Source organism: Bufo bufo, chromosome 4 (genome assembly GCF_905171765.1).
Source record: "Bufo bufo chromosome 4, aBufBuf1.1, whole genome shotgun sequence".
In the NCBI taxonomy this organism is placed as follows: domain Eukaryota; kingdom Metazoa; phylum Chordata; class Amphibia; order Anura; family Bufonidae; genus Bufo; species Bufo bufo.
In genome coordinates this window covers 236,955,546-236,978,827 of record NC_053392.1, presented here as the reverse complement: position 1 = coordinate 236,978,827, position 23,282 = coordinate 236,955,546, and the positions used below count along the sequence as shown (strand labels likewise).

At 43.8% G+C, this 23,282-nt stretch overlaps 1 protein-coding gene across 6 annotated transcripts in view; it reads left to right on the top strand.

The window, feature by feature from the left end:
- Positions 1–23,282, top strand: part of LOC120997987 (LIM domain containing preferred translocation partner in lipoma) — a 367,902-nt gene that overhangs the window by 52,508 nt on the left and 292,112 nt on the right. For 4 of the 6 annotated variants that reach the window (XM_040428389.1, XM_040428384.1, XM_040428386.1 and 1 more), the window contains exon 2: positions 469–545. The exons of the other annotated variants lie outside the window; for them this stretch is intronic. The gene's annotated coding sequence lies outside the window, so the exon portion shown is untranslated. The remainder of the gene's footprint in view (positions 1–468; positions 546–23,282) is intronic. 6 annotated transcript variants of the gene reach the window in all.

The window sequence follows — 23,282 nt, the reverse complement described above, 5'->3', positions numbered from 1 at the left end:
ACATAGGGGCTTATGGGTACTCTTGGCGTGTATGTGCCGATAAATCGTGTCCCCCTGTATGTCAGAATGGCTGTTACGCTGTTTCACATGTGCTTGCCCTATCCATGTACAAACCCGTAATTACCATGCTGAAATTCCTATGTTATGTGAGGAATGTCAGGATAGGGGCAGCAGGCACAGTGTAGTCTCGCAGGGTTAATGATATACATACAGTGGAATTCACTCTCCAGATATTGCTCTTTTTCATTACTTTTTCCCAAAGTACCAAAACGGGGGAAAAGCAGTGAATGGTGATATTTGACAAGCTTCTTGGTCATGTTTTCCATATTTGGAAATGTTTACCCAAAGCACTGATCTATTGAAAGAGGAGGGGAGGTGAGTCAGGGTTTGGAAGCAGGATATGAGTGCCTCAGTAGATGTGACATCCCCCTCCCTATGTTTTGAAGCTTGCCTTGTGGTCTCTTTCAGGTTTAGAACCCCTGGAACTCTGGATCTGGTTTAGACTTCAGTGAGCGAGCCGTGTCTGGGGACAATACAAGAGCGAGGTGAGTGCTAAGATATTGTGCAGTCTTATTACCATATTCTTATTACTGAAGGAAAATGCTATCTTAGAAGAAAAGCCTTATAGAAATGAGATGAGAGGTTGGCTGCTGCTTTGAACACTGTATATACTGCTTTGTTCTGCAGATATTTGTACACATTTCCCAAAAAAAGTTAGCTTTTTCTCTTTTTTGGATGCATGTCGAATATTGATTTCATCATCTCATGGTATTATGCCATGAAACACTTTATAAAAGATGCTGAGTAAGAAGTCTTGTTTTATGGTACCTGAGGAGCTTGGCGACCATTTTTATTTCCCATGATTATTTTGGGGCCACATACAATTGTCATCCAAAACCTGGGCCTACTGGTCATGTTCAGCAGCGTCATTCTGTGACTGTTACCATGTTACAACTGCACAAAACCAATGACTTGTAAAAGTTCACCTTGAAAGGTAAAGTTATTGATTTCAAATCACAAAATGTTTCCCACTTCCTGATCCATCTGTTCATACAGGCTGATCAAATTTAGGATAGAAGCTCAAGCTCTGAAAAAAGTTGTCCGGCAGTTTTTTTGTTTTTGTGTTCTAAAAAGGGTCAGAATAGCTTCAAAAAATAAAGTCTTGCGACCTCACCTTTCCCACTCTGTTCCTGTTCTTAGGCTTCCTAGGTTACACTCCAGTTTCTACTTCCTGGTCCCTCTTGACATGTAAATGCTGCTGCTCAGTCAATCACATTTCCTGTGTCGGGAAGGACCAAGATGTAGAGGCCGCTGGAGGACCTGGAAGGCTTGAAATGGGAGTGTCAGGAGATCGGTGAGGTGATTATTGTATTTTTTTTTTAAGCCATTTAGACTACGGTGTGTGTGTGTGTGTGTGTGTGTGTGTGTGTGTGTGTGTAAAATTTTATATATATATATATATATATATATATATATATAATTTATTTTAGTTTTACATCTTAGTTTTATATCTTTTTTATTTTTACCTGTCTGACAGTTCCTTTACCTTTTTGTCTTTTTAACTACTGTTGTATATTTCATTTTTCCTATATTTTTTTTTTTCCCCTCCCTCTTGGATTTGTGCTCTACAGATCCTGAAGAGTGTTCCAGAGGTCTCTACTGAAACTCTGTGTGCCACTGCACAGCATTGTTTACCTCACAAACCCCCAAGTACAAAAAGCGTCTCGCGCTACTGCATACCATATCAAAGAGGGTATTCCTTTCAATATACACCTTGCTCGGTGAACAGGTTAAGGTAGAGAGAAGGCTGCTTTAACCCTTAATATCTCAAGCTGTGTAGCAGCTAGAGATATGCACTTGGTCTTGTTTCACAGCATTAGCATCCCTACATTGGGAGATACAGCCTTTAGAAATTGGGTTGAGAGTGATAGCAGCTGAAAGTGTAAGCAGATTTCTATTTCTAAAGCCTATACATCCCTAACAATAGCAGTCTGAGATATCAAGGGTTAAAGCGGCCCTCCACCTTCAGCTGGCTGTAATCTCAGCCAGCATGGGGGAGGAGAGTGGGGCAGTGAGGGAGCTGACTGGCTGCAGTAGGAGAGAAAAAAAACATTCTCTCATGACCCCAGGGGGCGGTATCATGGACTTTTGTGCATGCTACCTATCCTCCTCTCCACTATCAATCACAGAACATACTTGCTCTCCGATTGTCACATCCAGGGTTGTTTTTCTCCAGGAAAGGAGTGAGAAGATGATCGCTTGCCCATCTAATCATTCCTCTGTGCCAGATTAATCCATGTATTGATTCCATGACCCAGACGTTAACCAGCATCTGGATCATGGCATCAAATAAGTCACACTAATCACTTGCACCCACACACAAACATCAATTTCCGGTCTGCACCGTTCCTCTTGTGCATATTCTATCTTTACCACGCAATATGCAGACCGCTTCTTCTGCCAGAGTAATGGTGATAACGATTAGCACCAGAGAGGAATCTAATTTATAAGCCCTCACACGGTTTATGTCTTCAGAAAAATAAAAATGTTATTGGAATACAGGGATACAAACAGATTATTTTGTAGAAATAAGTGTTATTATGCAAGTATTAAAAACAACATTAATTGGCATCATTGTTATCGTACTGATTCATAAAAATAGGTTATGATATTACTCATACTGCACAGTGAACGCTATAAAAATAAATTCCACAAGTTAATGTAAAAAAAAAAGTTTAATCCCCCCCCCCCCCCAAAAAAAGTTATTTATTAGGGCATGTTCACACGACCGTTGCCCCTCCATGCCCGTGCTGTGGATCGCAAATTGCGGTCCGCAATGCATGGGCACAGACCGCGGGCCAGCCGCATGTGGATCGCGGACCCATTTACTTGAATCGGTGCGTGATCCGTCCGTTCCGCAAAAAGATAGAGCAAGTTCTATCTTTTTGTGATGCGGAGGCACAGAACAGAACCACAGGAAGCACTCCGTAGTGCTTCCGTGGGGTTCCGTTCCGTGCTTCCATTCCGCACCGCATCTCTGGATTTGCGGACCCCTTCAAGTGAATGGTTCCGCGTCCATGATGCGGAATGCACACGGCAGGTGCCCTGTGTATTGCGGACCCATCGTATGCGGACCCACTGGTCGTGTGAACGAGCCCTTATACTGTATGTCTCCCCCCCCCCCCCCCCCCCCCCCCACATGGTTAGATAAAAAACTGCAACTCAAACTGCTAAATGTATGGTTTCATACAGATATGACCACTGAAGCAGAGGGTGAAAAAGTGACATTTTCGTGAGGGTTTTTCCAATTTTAATGGGACTGTTGGGAGATCAAAGGGGTTGTGCTATGATATCAACATGTGTCCCCCAACTCTCTCTCTCCCCCCCCCCCCCCCCAGCCACAGGATAGGAGCTAAGCTATTGATTGGTGGGGTTTGGCTAGTGCTAGGCAGTCCCATAGAGAATGAATAGAGTGTGAGTGCACATGATCAACCTGCTGTTTTCATTATTGTGGGGATAGTGGTTAAGTTGATATCTGGCACAACCCTAATTTCCCAACTCTCCATCCTGGAAGGTCCGGTGTGGAACTGAGGCACGGAAGCACTGCGGAGTGCTTCTGTGGGGTTTCTCTCCGTGCTTCCACACCACAAAAAAATAGAACATGTTCTATTTTTTTGCCATGTGGACGGATCATGGACCCATTCAAGTTGAATGGGTCTGGATCTGTCTGCGGAATCTGCACGGATGTTTCCCGTACATTGGGGAGTGCAAATTACTTCATGCTGCCCACGCTTAGATCTTGATGCAGTAGTGATGGCTATGCCATTTTATGCATCTGTTATTTATGGTGTTTGGTCAAACTCTCAGTTATAAGGGAATCTGTTACCAGGTTTTTGCCCTAAGAGCAGCATAACCCAGTGACCGATCCCCTTAGCAAAACGATGGGGCATATTCTTTGATTGGCTTAGCCATTTTGGTAAAATCTTGTATTGAACAACTCTGGAGCTGTTCAATACACGGCACAGGCCGCGGAGTCCTGAAAAATCAGCAGCGGGGAGAGCTGGGCCTTTATAAATATCAGGATTCATTGCTGCGTACGGAGTATTGAACTAAAACTGTTCAGTACAAGATTTACAGAAAAATGCTGTGTCGAATAAAATGATCCAGCGTTTTTGTAAGGAGATCTGTCTCCAGTTTATGCAGCGCTTTGGTCAGCAAAAGAGTGGTGACGGATTTCTTTTAATCCATGCAGGGTGTCTCTGAGGACAGTATGATAGGTTCTCTTTAATTGGCCCATGTTATTGACCTGTTTTAACACTAACACCTTCGTTGGTGGTGTCATTTGTTTTTTGTTCTCGCTCTGACCCAAAGTTCATTAGGGCTTGTTCACACGACCGTGTGCTGCCCGTGCTGTGGACCGTGGGGCAGCCGCTTGCGGATCGCAGACCCATTTACTTGAATGGTTCCGCGAGCCGTCCGTTCCGCAAAAAGATAGAGCAAGTTCTATCTTTTTGAGGAACGGAAGCACGGAACGGAACACCACAGAAGCACTCCGTAGTCAGCTATTGACTGTGTATGTATGTTCTAGATTTTTATGTACTTACTCCTGGATCACGTAAGGATTACAGCTTGACTAGTCACCATTGCAAACAGTACATTTCACTAGGATAGGGCTGTTGATATAAAATTTTGCCTTTTACAGTGTATATCCTTGGGAGACCTCCTATGTGCAAAGCATAAAGGCCTGTTGTATGGCATTGTATACTGTACAATGACACACACAATACATTTGCCCAGTGTTTAAAAACACTGTACAATCTAAAATAAAAATGTAAGTCTCTTAAAACAATGCAAACTATATAAGCTTGGGATTGCTGTTATCATAGTGACCCGCAGAATAAACTTTCAGAAATAATTAGTACAGGCGAATATAAGGAACTTTGTAATGTATCTTATCAAACTAGTACTAGTGGTACTCGCCTCTAAAACAGCCTAGGGCACTGCTATACACTGCCCATCTGTGCCTGTGACATCACTGGGCTCACTGCTAGGCAGAAGTCTCCACCTAGCATAGTGAGGAGAAGCCAGATACGTCACTAGTAGTGTTGAGCGAACTTCTGTTTTAAGTTCGGCGTCTAAAGTTCGGCTTTCGGTTAGCGGAGAATCCCGATATGGATTCCGAATTCCATTGTGGTCCGTGGTAGCGGAATCAATAATCGGCCATTATTGATTCTGCTACCACGGACCACAATGGAATTCTGAATCCATATCGGGATTCTCCGCTAACCGGAAGCCGAACTTTAGACGTCGAACTTAAAACAGAAGTTCGCTCAACACTAGTCACTAGTAGTAAACAGATAGACCTTGCCCTGTGCCATGCAGCGCAAGGCTAGCGGGAGCATCGGAGCAAGGAAATGCTCCACTCATTGTGGGGATTCGCTCTGGTAGTTAGGACTAGCGGATGCAGTATAGAGGCAAAGTACACAGTTCTTGAATCAAACAGCGGTGTTTATTCACACATTGGTGTAAAACAAAATGCAGAGAAGGTGTATCACAAAACGCAGGTGGCTTGGTGTTTGTTCATAAACAATAAAAGTCACCTTTTCTCCTGGCAGTTAATTCACACCCTGTTAGCAGTTCAGCCTCATAAAGTCCATAGGAGGCTTGTTCGCCTTTAGAGGGGCCTGAGTCCTCCAGCCCGGCTCAAACCTCAAATCCCAGCATAGCCCTTAGTTCACGGCACACAGCCTCCTGAGCTCCACTGTCAGAGGGAGGTAAATCCACCACACCTGGCAGTGCTGGCTGGTTTTTATGCCTGGCAAAACCCGGCCTGGAACATGGGGAGCAGTCACCCATCCAGCACTTTTGACTACTCCCAGTAAGAGCCGTCCCGAATCAGCTATGACAGCCATGCTAAATCTCACGGTGTCAATTAGCAAAAGCTGCTGCTGCCACATAAAATAGCGGCTATTGGGGTACTTTCACACTAGCGTTTTTCTTTTCCGGTGTTGAGTTCAGTCACAGGAGCTCAATACTGGAAAAAACGAATCCGTTTTATCCTAAATCATTCTGAATGGAGAGCAATCCGTTCAGGATGCATCAGTTCAGTCCCTCTTACGTTTTTTGGCTGGAGAAAATATTGCAGCATGCTGCAGTTTTCTCTCCGGCCAAAAATCCTGAACACTTGGCGGAATGCCGGATTCGGCATTAAGTGTTCCGGCATGCGCAGACCTTTAAAAATGCAAACAAAATAAATACCGGATCGTTTTCCCGGATGATACCGGAGAGACGCATCCAGTATTTCAATGCATTTGTCAGACGAATCCAGATCCGTCTGACAAATACCATCCGTTTGCGTCAGGATTGCTGGATTTGGCAGGCAGTTCCGGCGACGGAACTGCCTGCCGGAATCCTCTGTCGCAAGTGTGAAAGTACCCTTACTTCACCAAGGCCAGGAACCTCTGTGACACATACCTTACATCCACGATGATTCCAGGTACCTTCTTACATGTAAGGGTCCATTCACACGTCCGCAATTTCGTTACGCATTTTGCGGAACGGAATTGCAAACCCATTAATTTCTGCGGGTCCGCAATTCCGATCCCGAAAAAATTAGAACATGTCCTATTCTTGTCCGCAATTGCGGACAAGAAAAGGCATTTTCTATGAGAATGCCGGCGATGTGCGGTCCGCAAAATGCAGAAACGCACATCGCCGATGTCTGTGTTTTGCGGATCCACGGATCCGTGGATCCGCAAAACACACACGGACGTGTGAATGGACCCTAAATGAGTAAAGAAGAGGTTATATCCGGGTTCCGCCCTGATCGCGGACAACTGCTTTAATGTAGCTATTAAAATACAACTTGTCCTACAAAAAAAAAAGTTGCCTCCAAAATTGACTTGATCCCTGGTTAATTTAGCTGTAATTTGGAGAAAATAGTTGCCTCCTGGAATTTGAATGGTGCAGCTTCACAACCTTTTGTCTGGGTTGTAGTGTGGGACAAAACGGGACTTTGTAATGGCTATTCTTTTTCTAACCACTTTATTAAGCTGTTGGGTGGTATGGGTATCTGTTTTGGTCAAAGCAGCCATCCAGGCAGTGATGTTTGAACATTTGTTTTACAGTTGGATTCTTTATTTGCTCTGTGGGAAAGTGTGGCCCCGGAATTATTTCGGCGTCTGTAGGCGCTTGTACTGTGATAATGCTAAATGTCAGCAAACAGTACACAGACAAAATAAGACCTCCCTGTTTGATGGGAGTGTGATTGCAGATGTCTAATGAATCCCAAGTCTTCTGATCATTGATGCACAGGTCTGGAAAAACGAAAAGACCATTGCAAAATGATCAGTTTCTGTAGGTTTAAGACTTATGGGTATGTTTTTGACTAAAACCAGCAGTTTTGTTGTATTCTATAAATTACTGACGAGATTTCTTCCCAATTTCAGATAAAAATATAGTTTATTAGAGCATCTTTTTCTTTTAGAAAATGACAACTAGTCAAAATAGCCAAACGGTTACAGTAATATCAGACCTCATAATGCTTAGAAAACAAGTTCCTATTCATCTTTAAAGAGGACCTTTCATGGTTTTTTATTAATTGAGATAAATACCTTTACTTGCGGGGTACCCCCCGCTGATGCTGCCACCCTGCCTGATTTATTTTTTTTTTTTAAATATGGCTCCTGTGCCCCACTGTGCCCCCTGTAGTTTTCCTGCTCAGTATGTCAATCCTGAGCATTGGTACAGGGAGGAGGAGACGCCAGGGTTTCTCACTTCTCCTTCTCCCTGAAGTAGTTTCTTTTTTTCCAGAGCTGTATATATGTTTGATATCCTCATGTAAATGTTTTGTGCCTCGTAAGACCTTGTTCACATCTGGAATGCCTTCACATGCTGTGGATTTAGTTGCAGAATTTTCCGCTGTTGAATATCTGTTCCATTCCTTTGAATAGGGCAGCAAGCACATGGATTTCTGCAAGCCTCATTCAGGTGAATGGAACTGATTTTCAGTCATGGAAAGTTCTGCAACAAAATCTGCAGGGTGTGAACGCGCCCTTAGGGTTTTTGTTATTAATCCGAAGAGCTGATTTGCATACCAGAGATCTTTCTGGGAACATTCTTTCAAAGAAATGTCTTTCATTAACAAACAATCTTTCTTTAAAGAAAAGATCTTACCTCCGACCATCAGATCCAAACATTATACTTCTGTCCCCCGAAACCGATGTTAGTTTGGCCAACTAACTATTATGCGGGGACTCTTGGAGTCAGAGGAGACAAGGATCGGGTGAAATTAATATTTTTACTTGAATCTTTTGTTCTCCATTAAGATAAGCCTCCACCTGAACTGTCTGTCATCGGCTTTCTCTGGTCTCCCCGTAGCATAGCCGAGCCAAACATGTATGTTTATAGGGAAGACCGGAGTCATGGCTATCGGCCGACAGCTATTGAATGTGTATGGCCAGCTTCAAACATGGCCAAACGATATTGCTCTATCATCGGTCGGCTAAAACTATTGTTGTTTTATTTCTACCAGTGAACGTTCGTTTCAGTGGAAATCACCCATTTTGAATGACTCCTTACACCTACTTGGTGATCTCTCTAAGGCGAAATAGTACCCCCCCCCCCCCCCAGATCCCCGAGAGCCAAACTTGTCCTCACCCCGAATAGGTGGTTCCCCCTGGAGATGTATGACTAAATTGACAACTGTGTGTTAGCATTCCCCTTGTGTCTATGCAGTCCTGTTTAGTGCCACAGTTGCTGTGGTTTTGTGATGGGTTCATTGCCTTTATGGTTTTCACTGGTTAGACATGTGCAACAAAATGTTTTTACCTGTAAAAACCACATGAGCAAACGCCCCATCACAAAACTAAGGCAACCATTGTAAAAACGCATGCAGGTTCTATGTGTGCAGCAGATAAACCCAGTCAGGGCGTGCAGGGATACACTGTATCCCCTATTTATTCACACACTTCTAAGTGGAATAACAGGGGACTGGCACAGTGCCAAGGATAATTTGTATTTTATCAGGAATGCAACCAAGACTAGCATGCCAGGAGTGTCTTCAGGTTCCCTTTGTGGAAGGAAGGACTATAATGTTCTTTTTAAAGTGGTTTTGCTGCATATAAAATTTTATAAATGTGTTATTTCAGGGGGCCCTACCGTTGAGACCCCTTGGATCACTAGAACTGGATACAGAGTCCCCAAATTCCTCCTCCCCTACATGACTGGAGCAAGGAGGTGTGGAATAGAGCATATGAGCCGCCACTCCTTTCAAAATCTATGGAGCAGACGGAAAGCACCATGGGCAGCACTTTATCTCCATAGACTTTGTATGGAGCAGCAGCGTACGTTTGTGAAAACCCTAATGTTCTACGAAACCATAGGATTTTGTGTACGATATGGTATAAGAGTCACTAGGATGAGCTATTCCTATCAACACCTCTATGTGCAAGGAGAAAAATCCCAAAGCAGCGTGGTGCTTCATCCCACCACGTGCTCGGACTGCTCCGCTCATTATTTGTCAAAGGCAGTAATTGATTGTAAGATCACACGCAGCAGACCTTTTTATTTCTTCCTCCTGCGGGCTGTTTGTTCTCCCTGTCGGGACATGAAATCCCCTGCATTACACTTGTTTGTGTGAAGTTTAGACTTTTCCTCGTTAATGAATGGGTTGACATTGGACTTAGGAGAGGTCCCTCTTTTTCTATTTCATTTTGTCAAAATGTCCATCCACTTTTAGAGCCATTTCAGTTCCTCCTTTTTATTTTTGCTTTAAGTGTAAATTCATAATGGGGTAGATTATTCTATATTAGTAGAGTTATTACTAATGAAAATGTAGAGAATGGCAGAAGCAACATTTCTGTCAAACGACTGCCGACGGAACCCATTGACTATTATGGGAGCCCGAATGTTTCCGTCAAGGAGCTTGACATTTTACGGGACAATAAAACACACCTTTCTGTGCTGTTTTTTTCTTTTTCTTTTTTTGTTTTTGCAATGGAGGATCCTAACAGAGCCTTTGAGGAAGTAGTGAACCTAACCTTCTTTTTAAAAATCCTTTCTTTCCCCCGCCACTGCTGTTCAGTTGGTTACATGGCCAGCCTCACCAATATCAAGAATGTGCCACAGAAATGGAGTACATGGCACGTTTAAAGGATGGGGGTCATATTTGTTGCACTCCTTTTATTGGTACAAAGTAGGGCTATACATGTACAACGCCGATCCCTTGGACTTGGCAGCATACTTGAAACAAATTGAGAGCGTCCCGGTGAGGCGTCCTAATAATTTCTATGCTCTCCGTTTCTAGAGGCGATACCTGGTGTAAGCAGACAAGACTCCTCTTTGTACGGTGAAGTTGTATGTGTAAGGTTAGGTATAGCTCTTGTTCTAGTACATAACCTTCATGCATGGCGGTGTTGTGTTACTGTGAAGCAGGGCTCTCCATCGGCGTTGAGCTCAGTATTACAGCTGAAGCCCGAGCGGCTTAGGAGTAAATTATTCAGCGCAGTTTGGACATTCTGAATGCCTCTGCGATGGTGTACATTGTTCATGCCGCTCTCCTCTGATTAGCTATGGGTGGGGGGTAGCTTTTGTTTTTCACCTTCTTTGTGACTGTAAATAATGCAGATGCAGCAAATGAGCTGGAATTTCAGGAGAACACTTTGACCTACAAATATTGTCCGCTTCGCTCTAGTTACACTTCTCTGAATAGACCTGCAGAGCTGAGGAGGGCATGTAGGCAGGACACTGTTCTAGTTCGTGGTGAAATGTCAGTCATTTAGTGAACTATTTTCTTTTTTATGCTCTAGTGTTACCAAAGAATGTCAGTATATCCATTATATCAGTCTCCAGTACTGGTTAAAGAGGCATTTTGGCCAAAAACATATACCCCTTTTTTTTTTTGCCCTGTCACCCTTTTTTTTTTCTCCCCAAACGTAGGTTAAAAATGTCAGTGTGTCTTAAAGGGTGAATACTAATGGGCACTTCCATTATGGTAGTGCTCATTAGTACAGTAGGACCGGGGAGTGGTGAATACATCGTTCCTTGTGCAGGCTGTGTACACAACGCTCCCTGGTCGTCTTCTGCTGGCACCTCACGCTGTACTGTGGCCGGTGCACAGCGTGAGGCTGTGCGATGTTGGCTCACAGCATAGAGCGACAGGAAGAGCGCTGGTTCTCAGGAGTGGCGGCAGCGTCCAGAGCAGAACAGGTGAGTTGATTTGTTTATTTAGTCGAATCTGAGATCTGATTAACATTGGGGGTCTGAGCCGAAGTCCCCCGACTTGTTACTTCAACAGTACTCGACTGTTTCCTCCCCTCCTATAGAGTTTGAATGGCGCAGCAGCACATGTGCATGATTGCTGCGCCACTCAAACTCCTCCTTACCACATTCATGGACCAGATACTGCTCTGTATCATGAGCCACTAGTTCATCTAGTCTGAAAATGTTTTTAAAGGGGTTATCCAAAGCTGTAATGCCTCCCAATGCCTGGGCCTCTTGCAGACAATACTTACCAGGTCCCAGATGCCTGTGTCCTCCCAGATCCTTCCACAACTGTTGTTGCATCTCCCCATTGTGCAGATAACAACATCCGGCTGTAGGGGAGGGGTATTGCAGCCAATAGCAGGCCACAAAGGTGACCTGCCCCCTTGCGTCACATGTGGCGTCGCCCATAATGCAAGCGAAGCATTTATGGTAGACAAAGTGAATGGGTTTTAGGCCCCTTTCAGTCAAGTGCATTTTACGCTCTGGACTCGCAACGCTGGTATGCAACAGCTCCTGTCCTGAACTCCCAGCACTGCCGGGGTCGCATAGCATTCTATTTATTTATGATGCTATGTAACAGCTCTGGAATATATTGTATAACACTGACAGCATTATGTCAGTGTTATACAATATATTCCAGACCTCCTAAGGGTTACAGAGTATCATAAATCAATATAAGGCTGTGTGACCCCGGCAGTGCTGGAAGGTCAGGACTAGTGGTTTCCCTGACACACGCTGCGAGTCCAATGTGTGGGACTCGCTCGTGTGTAAGAGGCCTTATGTTGGTGAATAACGGACAGTCCATTTCATCTCAAAAATATGACATTCAGATATTGAAGAGAACCCAACAGCTCTGGCATGTCTCTGTTAGTAATTACCACTATTCCCCGTGACATCATTCTGGAGCACCATTTGGGGTCCATTCACACGTCCGTAATTTGGGTCCGCATTCGTTCCGCAATTTGCGGACCCATTCACTTTCAATGGGGCTGGAACGGATGCAAATCCACATTTCCTGGATCCGCATCTGCATTTTCGGGATCCGCATCTGTTTTTTCGGGATCCGTTTTTTCGGGATCCGCAATTTCGTTCCTGAAAAAAATAGAACATGTCCTATTCTTGTCTGCAATTGCGGACCAGAAAAGGCATTTTCTATTCTAGTGTCTGTGATGTGCGGATCCGCAAATTGCGGATCGCACATTGCAGGTGTCCATGTTTTGCGGATCTGCAATTTGCGGATCCGCAAAACACTTACGGACGAGTGAATGGACCACTTTGCTTTTGTGCCATTCCTCTGTGATTCCTCCTGTAAATGTATGACTGAATTGTCAACTGGACCTAACCACTTTGCTGATTGGACAGTGTCAATATGTAAGGATATGCCCTCAACCGTTAACGCCCAGTTGGTAATGTATCCATATATTTCCAGTAGTATCAACAGAGAATAGCATGATTGATAATATGCCCCCTTTACTAAACAGTCAGGGGCAGTGCTATTTATTGCTCATTGCCTTAGCTCATAGTTCATGTTCTACAATTGACCCTTTGTTCTACCATTACCTAATCCTTGGAATGCTCCTGGCATTGGCTTGTCACTAGACGCTGTCATATCCCCTCTACCGAGCATCGCTAAATGATTAATGCTTATTCTGTAGAGAGGCGCTTTCTGAAAGAGAGAGCAGAATAAAATTACCCAGTGACCTAAATAGGATTTTTGTCCTGATCTCACCTTTTCCAGCATCTGTTTACAGTACTAGAAGCTGCGTTACTATTGATTCCGCTCTGGAGGCGGACTAATGAAATCTTGTTGGTGCATTGATTTGTAAGACAGCCCTGTCAGTCCTGGCCCTGATAATCGGTGCGAGCTGAACAATGGAAGTAACCTAGCTCCTGAAAAGCCTCCTTCCTATGCGGCTGTATGAATTGGCTAGCTTTCATCGCAGGTAAAGCTTAATAGTAAATGGAGCAATTCCTAAAATAAAATGCTGTATGTAGCAGTCATCAATATTTTTTATTTTGTCCATTGCCCCAGGTAACATCAATGCCTGCGGCCCCAAACTGTGTACCGCAACGAAGAAAGAGGGTGCTCCATCTGTCCCCTTTTTTCTTTCCCTGTATGTTGTGCACCTACCTGTGCATTCTACTCCATCTGGGAGCCATTGCTCCTAGTGGTTCTTGTACTTGCTGGTAAGTACTACTCCCAGCAATTGCTTGGCGGTGAACATCTTCTCCGGCAAGCGAATCCTATTTTGGCCCATTCTACATATTCCCTTGATGAGAGGATTGTTTCTGCCTCATAAACGTGCATGTTGGGATCTTTTCAGGGCTAAATAGGGAATGCAATTCCAGGGTTAGGTTCCGGACGGGGGCCCAACTAGTGGGATACCCCGTGGTTAGACTAACAGGACTATTGTAGGGTCCCGAGGGTCGTCTAGGGAAAAAAAGGAACATCTTCCTGTGATTCCCCCCCCCACCCCCACACACATTGTACCAACTCTCTTCTGTCAAACCGGACCACCCTAACAAGAAACATCGGAACGGAGGTGTCTGCAGAACCCACCATCTGTAGGGTAGGACACTGGATTTCAATGGTGCCGCCATGCACGTTATGCTATAGGTGTAGCTGTGCATGTTTGTTGCACGGTTTTTTCTTTTACACCTAATCATTGTATGTTTTCTGTTGTTTTTCTGTATGTCGCTGTGCATTATGTATACACTGCTATATGCTCTTTTCTGCATTATTGCTTGAATTGTGCACACAGGGTGCCAGTATACATTGATTGCCGCTACCTTGTTTTTGTGCACCTAAGGTGCTAGTGCATATCAGCCTTTGTTACCTCTTAGTGTCCGACACTGATTGTACAAGTGTACAGTCGTGGCCAAAAGTTTTGAGAATTACATAAATATTGGAAATTGGAAAAGTTGCTGCTTAAGTTTTTATAATAGCAATTTGCATATACTCCAGAATGTTATGAAGAGTGATCAGATGAATTGCATAGTCCTTCTTTGCCATGAAAATTAACTTAATCCCAAAAAAACCTTTCCACTGCATTTCATTGCTGTCATTAAAGGACCTGCTGAGATCATTTCAGTAATCGTCTTGTTAACTCATGTGAGAATGTTGACGAGCACAAGGCTGGAGATCATTATGTCAGGCTGATTAGGTTAAAATGGCAGACTTGACCTGTTAAAAGGAGGGTGATGCTTGAAATCATTGTTCTTCAATTGTTAACCATGGTGACCTGCAAAGAAACGTCTGCAGCCATCATTGCGTTGCATAAAAATGGCTTCACAGGCAAGGATATTGTGGCTACTAAGATTGCACCTCAATCAACAATTTATAGGATCATCAAGAACTTCAAGGAAAGAGGTTCAATTCTTGTTAAGAAGGCTTCAGGGCATCCAAGAAAGTCCAGCAAGCGCCAGTATCGTCTCCTAAAGAGAATTCAGCTGCGGGATCGGAGTGCCACCAGTGCAGAGCTTGCTCAGGAATGGCAGCAGGCAGGTGTGAGCGCATCTGCACGCACTGTGACGCGAAGACTTTTGGAAGATGGCCTGGTGTCAAGAAGGGCAGCAAAGAAGCCAATTCTCTCCAAAAAAAAACATCAGGGACAGATTGATCTTCTGCAGAAAGTATGGTGAATGGACTGCTGAGGACTGGGGCAAAGTCATATTCTCCGATGAAGCCTCTTTCCGATTGTTTGGGGCATCTGGAAAAAGGCTTGTCTGGAGAAGAAAAGGTGAGCGCTACCATCAGTCCTGTGTCATGCCAACAGTAAAGCATCCTGAGACCATTCATGTGTGGGGTTGCTTCTCATCCAAGGGAGTGGGCTCACTCACAATTTTGCCCAAAAAACACAGCCATGGATAAAGAATGGTACCAAAACACCCTCCAACAGCAACTTCTTCCAACAACAGTTTGGTGAAGAACAATGCATTTTCCAGCACGATTGAGCACCGTGCCATAAGGCAAAAGTAATAACTAAGTTGCTCGGGGACCAAAACGTTGACATTTCGGGTCCATGGCCTGGGAACTCCCCAGATCTTAATCCCATTGAGAACCTGTGGTCAATCCTCAAGAGGCGGGTGGACAAACAAAAACCCACTAATTCTGACAAACTCCAAGAAGTGATTATGAAAGAATGGGTTGCTATCAGTCAGGAATTGGCCCAGAAGTTGATTGAGAGCATGCCCAGTCGAATTGCAGAGGTCCTGAAAAAGAAGGGCCAACACTGCAAATACTGACGCTTTGCATAAATGTCATATAATTGTCGATAAAAGCCTTTGAAACGTATGAAGTGCGTGTAATTATATCTCACTACATCACAGAAACAACTGAAACAAAGATCTAATAGTAGTTTAGCAGCAAACTTTGTGAAAACTAATATTTGTGTCATTCTCAAAACTTTTGGCCACGACTGTACACATCAGGGAAGTTAACAGCTGCAGGTCCCCCAGTGCAGGGGCATGCAACTTTTTGACTAGTTTAATGACTTTTTTAAAAATATGAATTTGGGGTAGATATGAAGTTCGGAATGGGATGCCACTTAAATATCATCTGGCATGTTTATAGTTAGGGGCTGTGCATTAGCGTTCTCGTACATTAGTGGTAGCCTGTAACGTGGCTAGGAATTTTGTGGTTGATATGCGTGCAGATTGCTGTGGCTTCACGGCTTATACATCTGAAGCACATGGGGGGAATTCATCATGCCTTCATTCCGGACAAAAAGTGGCTAATTAGGGGCTTTGCTACTTTTTTAGGTCACGTGCGCAAAAATGTGGAAACTTTTCACATTTGTGCATATGTCCCTTCAGTTTTGAAAAGTGTGTGTGTGTGTGTGTGTGTGTGTGTGTGTGTGTGTGTGTGTGTGGTAAGGTGGTCATGGTTATCTGTATTAGTTGGTCTCACTCCAGATTTATCTCAGACTTTTTAAAAAGTCGCAGACTCGCTCTAGTATAAGGGTAGGGTACAAAAACTGGAGTAGCTTTTCTGGAGAAAAGTGTTAGGTTTAGGGTACTTTCACACCTGCGTTTAGGTGCGGATCCGTCTGGTATCTACATTGAAAGTCAATGGGAGGCAGATCCGTTTTCAATTGCACCATATTGTGTCAGTAAACGGATCCGTCCCCATTGACTTACATTGTAAGTCAGGACGGATCCGTTTGGCTCAGTTTCGTCAAGCTGCAAGCCGCGTTTTGGTGTCCGCCTTCAGAGCGGAATGGAGGCTGAACGGAGCCAAACTGATGCATTTTGAATGGATCCTTATCCATTCAGAATGCATTGGGGCTGAACTGATCCGTTTTGGGCCGCTTGTGAGAGCCTTGAAATGGATCTTACAGGCGGACCCAGAAACGGCAGTGTGAAAGTAGCCTTAGAGAGGCACTGAAGTGACATTTGATAAGTTTGGTGCAAAGTACTCAAACGCAGGCTCAAGAAAAACTTTCAAATACAGTATTTCAATGGTTTCAGTGGTGCATGCTGCAAATTGCAAAACAAAAATAATATATATTCTCTATCACAAACGCACAGCAAACTTCTAATGAGTGGTTTGCCATCATGTGACATGATAAACGCAACCCCTGTTCATATAACCTATTTGAGCGTCATCAAAAAGGGGCAAGACCCTGCTTGGGACTGACCTTTTATGAGCCAGAACAATCTGAAGGACATGAGATGTCCATGTATTAAATCTGAACGTAATACTACAAAAATGGCTGCCTGTAGATGGCATAATATTTTGTTTTGCATGTGAGATGCATTTCTCTTCTAAAGGCCCTCTAGCACAGGCTGATGATTGGGTTTGTACCCAATCATTGCCCTATGTAAGTGCCCAGCAACAGCTGTTGGCATCTTTTATTTGAACACAGGAATGATTTGTTGGCAGCAGGTCGCCTCATGTAAACGGGTATCTGCTGCCCACAATAATGGAACTGAAACATCTGCACGAACTGATGTACAGTACCGATGATTATTCCATGGATTGCTTGACCTTTATGGTGCTGTACATGTGCACTAAAAGGGGTATTCCAGTAACAAGATATTATCCCATATCCACTCGATAACTGTTAGACTGCTGAGATTCCCAATGATCACCAGAATTGGGGCCCTGTGTCCCTTGTTTGATTGGAGAGATAATTGAGCATGCACACGGCAGCTCGGACATAGTCGAGGACAGTGTTCTGCAATTTCCAGCAGTCCCATAGAGTCTGAAAGTTCACATGCTCAGCCATCAAAACATTCAAAGGAAGGACGCTGGAACTTAAGGCTTGTAAATGGTGGGTCCTAGCTGTCGCTGATCTAACCGTTATACCCTATCCAATGTTACCAGAATGCCCACTTAAAGTGGTTTTACAGCAAAAAGATAGTCTAAACTGTTGAGGTTGCAGTTAAAAAAAAAAAATTATAATAAAAAATATAATACATGCCCCTCTCATGGATCCCCTCCACTGACACGGTCTCGTACCTTGCCGCTCTCTGCTACCTGGTCCACCGATGTTCTCACACAGGGGCTTTTCCATCTGCTTCTTTTTGCCTTACTTCAGACAGTAGAAAAGTGGGTAGAAGGAAGGAAATTGCGCCTCGTTCCTGGATCCGACCACACGGGTGTGCTTATAGTTTACAACCGTGGACAGACAGAGCTCTGCGTAGACCCCAATTAAATTCTGCATTGTATGGGTATTTTTGACTATTTGCAAACTTTTGAAAGTGGTGTTTTTATAAGTTATATCCTGGCTTAAAATGTAATCTGCCACCAGGTTTATGCTGTCCTATCGGAGGGTATAAAGAAGTAGTGTCACGCGCGCCCTCAAATTACTGCCTATTTCTCTCCCTAGAAAGAAAGCTGTCAATTAACGTGAGGTGGGAAGGGGAGCCGGCAGCTTGTGAATATCGAGGCCACCTCAAATATTGAAAAATGTCACACTTTAAGTTACATTCCCTTTAACATTTTACACAATTTAGGTTTGTTTCATACTAGAGCTTGTTACATCCGGCAGGCTGTTCCAGCTGAAGTATTAAAAAAGGGGGGTCAACACTGGAAATATTGAGTCTTTGCATAAACATGATATATGTGCAATAAAAGTGTAAACAAACAAAAAAAAACTTATACATGCAAGGTGGTATGCACACCCCTTGTCCTGGGATCTTGAAAGTTGAATAGCGGGTGCAGGGAGGAGGTGTCTGGATCCGACACAGGCACCAAAGTGAAATTCCAAAATGGCAATAAAACAAGTTTCTTCTCCAGCACTCCATAAAAATACATCCTTTATTGAAAACACATTAAAAACCTCTTGCACAAGACTGTGAAAACCGGCCGGCTTTTACTGTCTTTTGCAAGATGTTTTTAATGTGTTTTCAATAAATGATGTCTTTTAGACTGTTGGAGAAGAAACTTTTTTTTTTTGGTTTTGGAAACAGAACTCATGAAATGCTTAGAATTGTACTTCGGTATACCATAGAAACATCTGACAAAAAGATCTAAAAACACCGAACTTTCTGCAAACCAAAGTTTGTGTCTCTCTCAAAAACTTTTTCCACAACTGTATGTGTGGCTTTTTACTACCCTGCACTGTTGTTTTTAGTCACTTGTGTCGTCGTCCATTTTTCTGCCATGGAAGCTGATCTTTAAGAGAATCTGACACCTCCGAAACAACCCTCAAACTGGAGTAAATGGTGAATCATGTAAGTGATGCTGAATCAGATTTTGAATTATCTTCATACTCTCTTCCATTTCAACGCTGTGCTAACCAGCAAGAAAGATTACTGAAAGGACTCCTCCTTTCCATTATGTTGTGAGTTCAGGAGTCCACGCGTTGCATTTTACTGCATGTTTATGGGAGCACAGTGTCGGAATGCAAGGGAGTATGAAGATAAAATGACAGAATTGGTGTCACACTATACACCCCTTACCCTAGTTTGGGGGCTTTGGAGCTGACAGATTCCACTCAAACGGTTTCTGTCACCAGAATTAACCCTATTAAACTGGCTGACATTAGTGATGTGCTAATGTCAGCAGACCCTGACTCTCCTGATCTCATGCTTATGGATGCCCCCGTTACTGCACAATTTTAACTGTGATGATATGCTAATTAGCCTGTGAACAAAAACTGCAGCGTGCCAATGCTCCACCATGTGCCTGTCATTACACTGGTCCAGTATAGAACTCCAGTTTAAACTTCCCATTCTCACCAACAAAGCTCTCCACAGTTCTGCACCCCTTTATATTTCCTCACTCATCTCTCCATCACCTTACTTATGCTCTTTCTTCAGCCAGTGGGTTACGGCTAACGTCCTCCATAATCTGAACCTCTCGCCGCTCTCGAACCTCTCGCCGGCAGTTCGGCAAAGCCAGCCGAACTCTTGTGCATAAGCGCTGTCAGTCACAGGGAAGGGGGCCTGGTTACCGTGACTTGAAGCAAGGAGGCCGCTGCCCCCGTGACTTCAAGCCTGACTAGAGAAGCGCGCCGACAGGGGATTAAAGAACGTTTTTACCGCTTCTGCTTCTCTGCCTGCAGGAAGAAAATGATCGTTACAAACACGCTGCTGGCTACACTAAGGTACTGCTGCCGGCTTGGGATGTTTGTTGGAGCTGACAGGTTCCCTTTAATTCTCGACACTTACATCCTAAAAAAAACAATATATTTTTAGGGTGGTCTTTGATGTTCCTTAATCTAACTTTTGCCCACTCAATCCCCTTCAATATTATTGCTCAGAACTGAGAATCCAATAGAGAAGGTATAATCCATGACACTCGCCCCGTCTATATATAGTGCCCTTTATTGGACAAAGTGCACTATACAGGGAGTAGCACTCGGCAGATGCAGCCGTCCTCTTATTGCTCAGGACCTGTTTGATTTTGTTTGTTCATGTACCGTCTGGTTTGTAAAAAGCTGCAGAATATGTTGGCAGTATATAAAGATTATTATTACTCGGCCATCTTTGGTCTTTCTTGTCAGGGGCAAGTTGCCGTCTAGCTTCAGCGATATCCATCACAATTAGGCCTTATGCACACGGCCGTTGTTGGCCCCGGCCATTTGTGCACCGCAGTGCGGATTGGAGGCAGAGCACCCTACTGAAGCACTGCAGAGTGCTTCTGTGGGTTTTCTGTCCGTTCCTATATGCAGACAGCCGAATGTGGATTGCGGACCCCATTCCAGTGAATGGGTCCGCGTCTGCAGACAGCGGTCGTGTGCAGGAGGCCTTAGACTGCAGATCTACTTCTTGGAGCTCTTCCTATAGACAACAGTTTACAGTTGCTCCAGTTTACATTGCACAGTACTTAGAGCTACTTGTAAATTGCCCTTTTGGGCTTTCTTCATGTACACTTTTTTGTGACTCTTTATGGTCTTTTAAAAACACAATTGTTTTCATAAGGAGTTTACAAGCTTTTTTGGAGTTTATTTTCCCTCATATTTCTGATGTTTTTTTTTTTTCCCTGCCCTTTTTATATACTGTAGAGATTATGGCGAAATCCCCCCCCCCCCCCCCCCCCCCAAAAAAAAAAAAAAAGCCATACCCAAAGCATGACTCTTTTTGAAAAAAAGGAGCAAAGATTTGACATTTTTTAACAGATAAGTAGCTTTAAGAAAACCATGATTAAGGGTGGGGTATTGAAAAAAATGAGAATGTATGAAAATGTGAGGGTAGCGCATCCTGTGGTTGAAGGAAAAAAAAACACACCCCAAAAAATGATGATGTGGCTTTCAACCTCATTGTATAAGTGGCATTTTTTTTTATAATCCTGTTCATTACAATGCTCTATCTGGGCTTTGCCCTGGCTGGTATTTGCCAAGCTGATGTACTTCACGTTGGGGTTCATGAAATCGCATGGCTTTTTGCCTCTGTTATGGCTGTGTTCTGTATGAGGTGGTGTTCCTGGGGAAGAAGACACTGCGTGTTCAGCCGTCTGTGTTTCAGTAGTTGTTTCCTAGAGAGTTTCAGTGAGTTTCCAGTAAAGACACACAGCGAGGTGCAGCATGAAGCAGCAGGGAGCAGCTCGGCTCTGCTACATGCCATATAGGGAGAAAAGAGGAACAGGGGAGGGTGCTGGCTGGAATACCAGACATACAGAGAATTCCTTTCCTCTGCACAGAGCCCTCTCTATCTGCATGGGTTTCACAATCCTCACTGAGCTGCCCGTGCGGCAGGCCCTCCCTAAGACATTGGAGAAAGGGCTTTCACTTGTTAGCCGCTATAAACTGTTGTATATAAGATCTATCTTCTGCCATTGCTTTCTTTCTGCTCACTCCCTTTTTCTCTCCCTATTTGGCTCACTTCCCCTCACACGTACTGTAGCAAATGTGTTCTAGTCAATGTTACCTTGTGTAGGGGATCAGCCCTAGTACTTGGGATATGTCTGGCATCTGGAAAGGCCAAGGAAAGCCTTGTCTTCCTTTTCACGACCATTGCCTCCTCTTCTCCCATATATTTTATGTACTACACTATATTTCATTTTTAAACTGCAACCATGTGATAAAACTGCACCACAAGGAATGTATCTCTCCACCCTCAGTGATAATGGTCTGGAGTGACCACGATAACAACCCACACATTTGTGTATAAAAGGGGTCATTTACTAAAGACCAGCCAATAAAAACCCCTTTAGAGGAAGAGCCAAGAGGTGCACGACTCCTTAAAGGGATTCTGTCACCAGACTTAACCCTATTAAGCTAGCTGACATTAGCGATGTGCTAATGTCAGCTAAACCTAACTAGACTATTCCTACTTTTATCTATGGCCCGTTACCCAAGAAATCTAACTTCTATAATATGCTAATTAGCCGCTAGGTGCAGGGGGGGTGTTGCCCCTGCTCCTAGAGGCTTTGTTCTTCCACCTCTGGCCACGCCCTGCTCCACTCAGCCCCAGGAATGTAAGTTCAGTAATCCTGCTGTTAGTGCACAGTAGTGTTGCCCTAACTTCACTCTGTGCCATAATGTATTAGCATACGGGAGTGTACCTGTTCATTAGAAGTATAAAATAATTTTGGAAGACTGATTATAATAAAATGTAATAAAAATGTAATGAAAAAAATCTTGCAAAATAATAAAATGGTTATTTATCATAAATGTATACAGGTTATTGTCCAGGAATGCAGTCTGTCGGATCGCTAGCGCTAGTCTGAAGCTGGCATTATTCGGTGTGAAATATGTACAGAATCTTCTACAGATTCATCTTAGTAAGGGCTCATTCAGACGGCCGTATGCTGTCCGCAAAAATACTGAATGCTATCCGTTTTTTGCGGATCTGCAAAAAAACTGATAGCATTTAGTATTTTTGCGGACTCATAGACTTCAATGGGGCCATGTCCTGATTTTCACAGAAAAGTATAGGACATGTTTAAATTGTTTTGCGGAACCGTGGAGAAGAAAAGGGCCCCATAGAAGTGAATGGGTCAGCATCTAATCCGCAAAAAAAAACGGATCCGCATTTTTGCGGATAGCATACGGCCGTCTGAATGAGCCCTAAAGCTCTAAGGAGAATCAGTGTTTTACTGAACGCTGAAGACCCCCTGTGTGTAACATGCCGAGGCTTACAGCCCGCCTCTCGTCACTACCCCAGCCCCTGACTATGTACATGTGCTTATCACTACTAATGTTGAGCAAACTTGTGGTTTCAAGTTCGGCGTGCAAGGTTTGGCTTATCTAAGAATTCCGTTATGGATTCCGCTACCATGGACCAATAACCGGAACCTTTTACACCGAACTTGAAACCACAAGTTCGCTCAACACTAATCACTACCCATCACCCTGCCTGTCTGACTTGTGAGACTGAAGACAGGCTCTCCTTAGCAATACTAAGAACTTTGCTAAGTAGACAGTAGACAGTAAACATGGTGAAGCAAAAAAAAAAAACAGGAAAAAATAGCTGCCCATTAAGGGGTTAAATTAGTCTCCCTTGATCCTGGCTTCAGATATTTTTATTTCATAGGCGCTGGCTCAAGCAGTTCCGCTGCCTTTTTATTATCCAGATCTGTGGGAGTCTTTGCAGTCGGACCCCAATTAATCAGAAAGTGGTGGCCT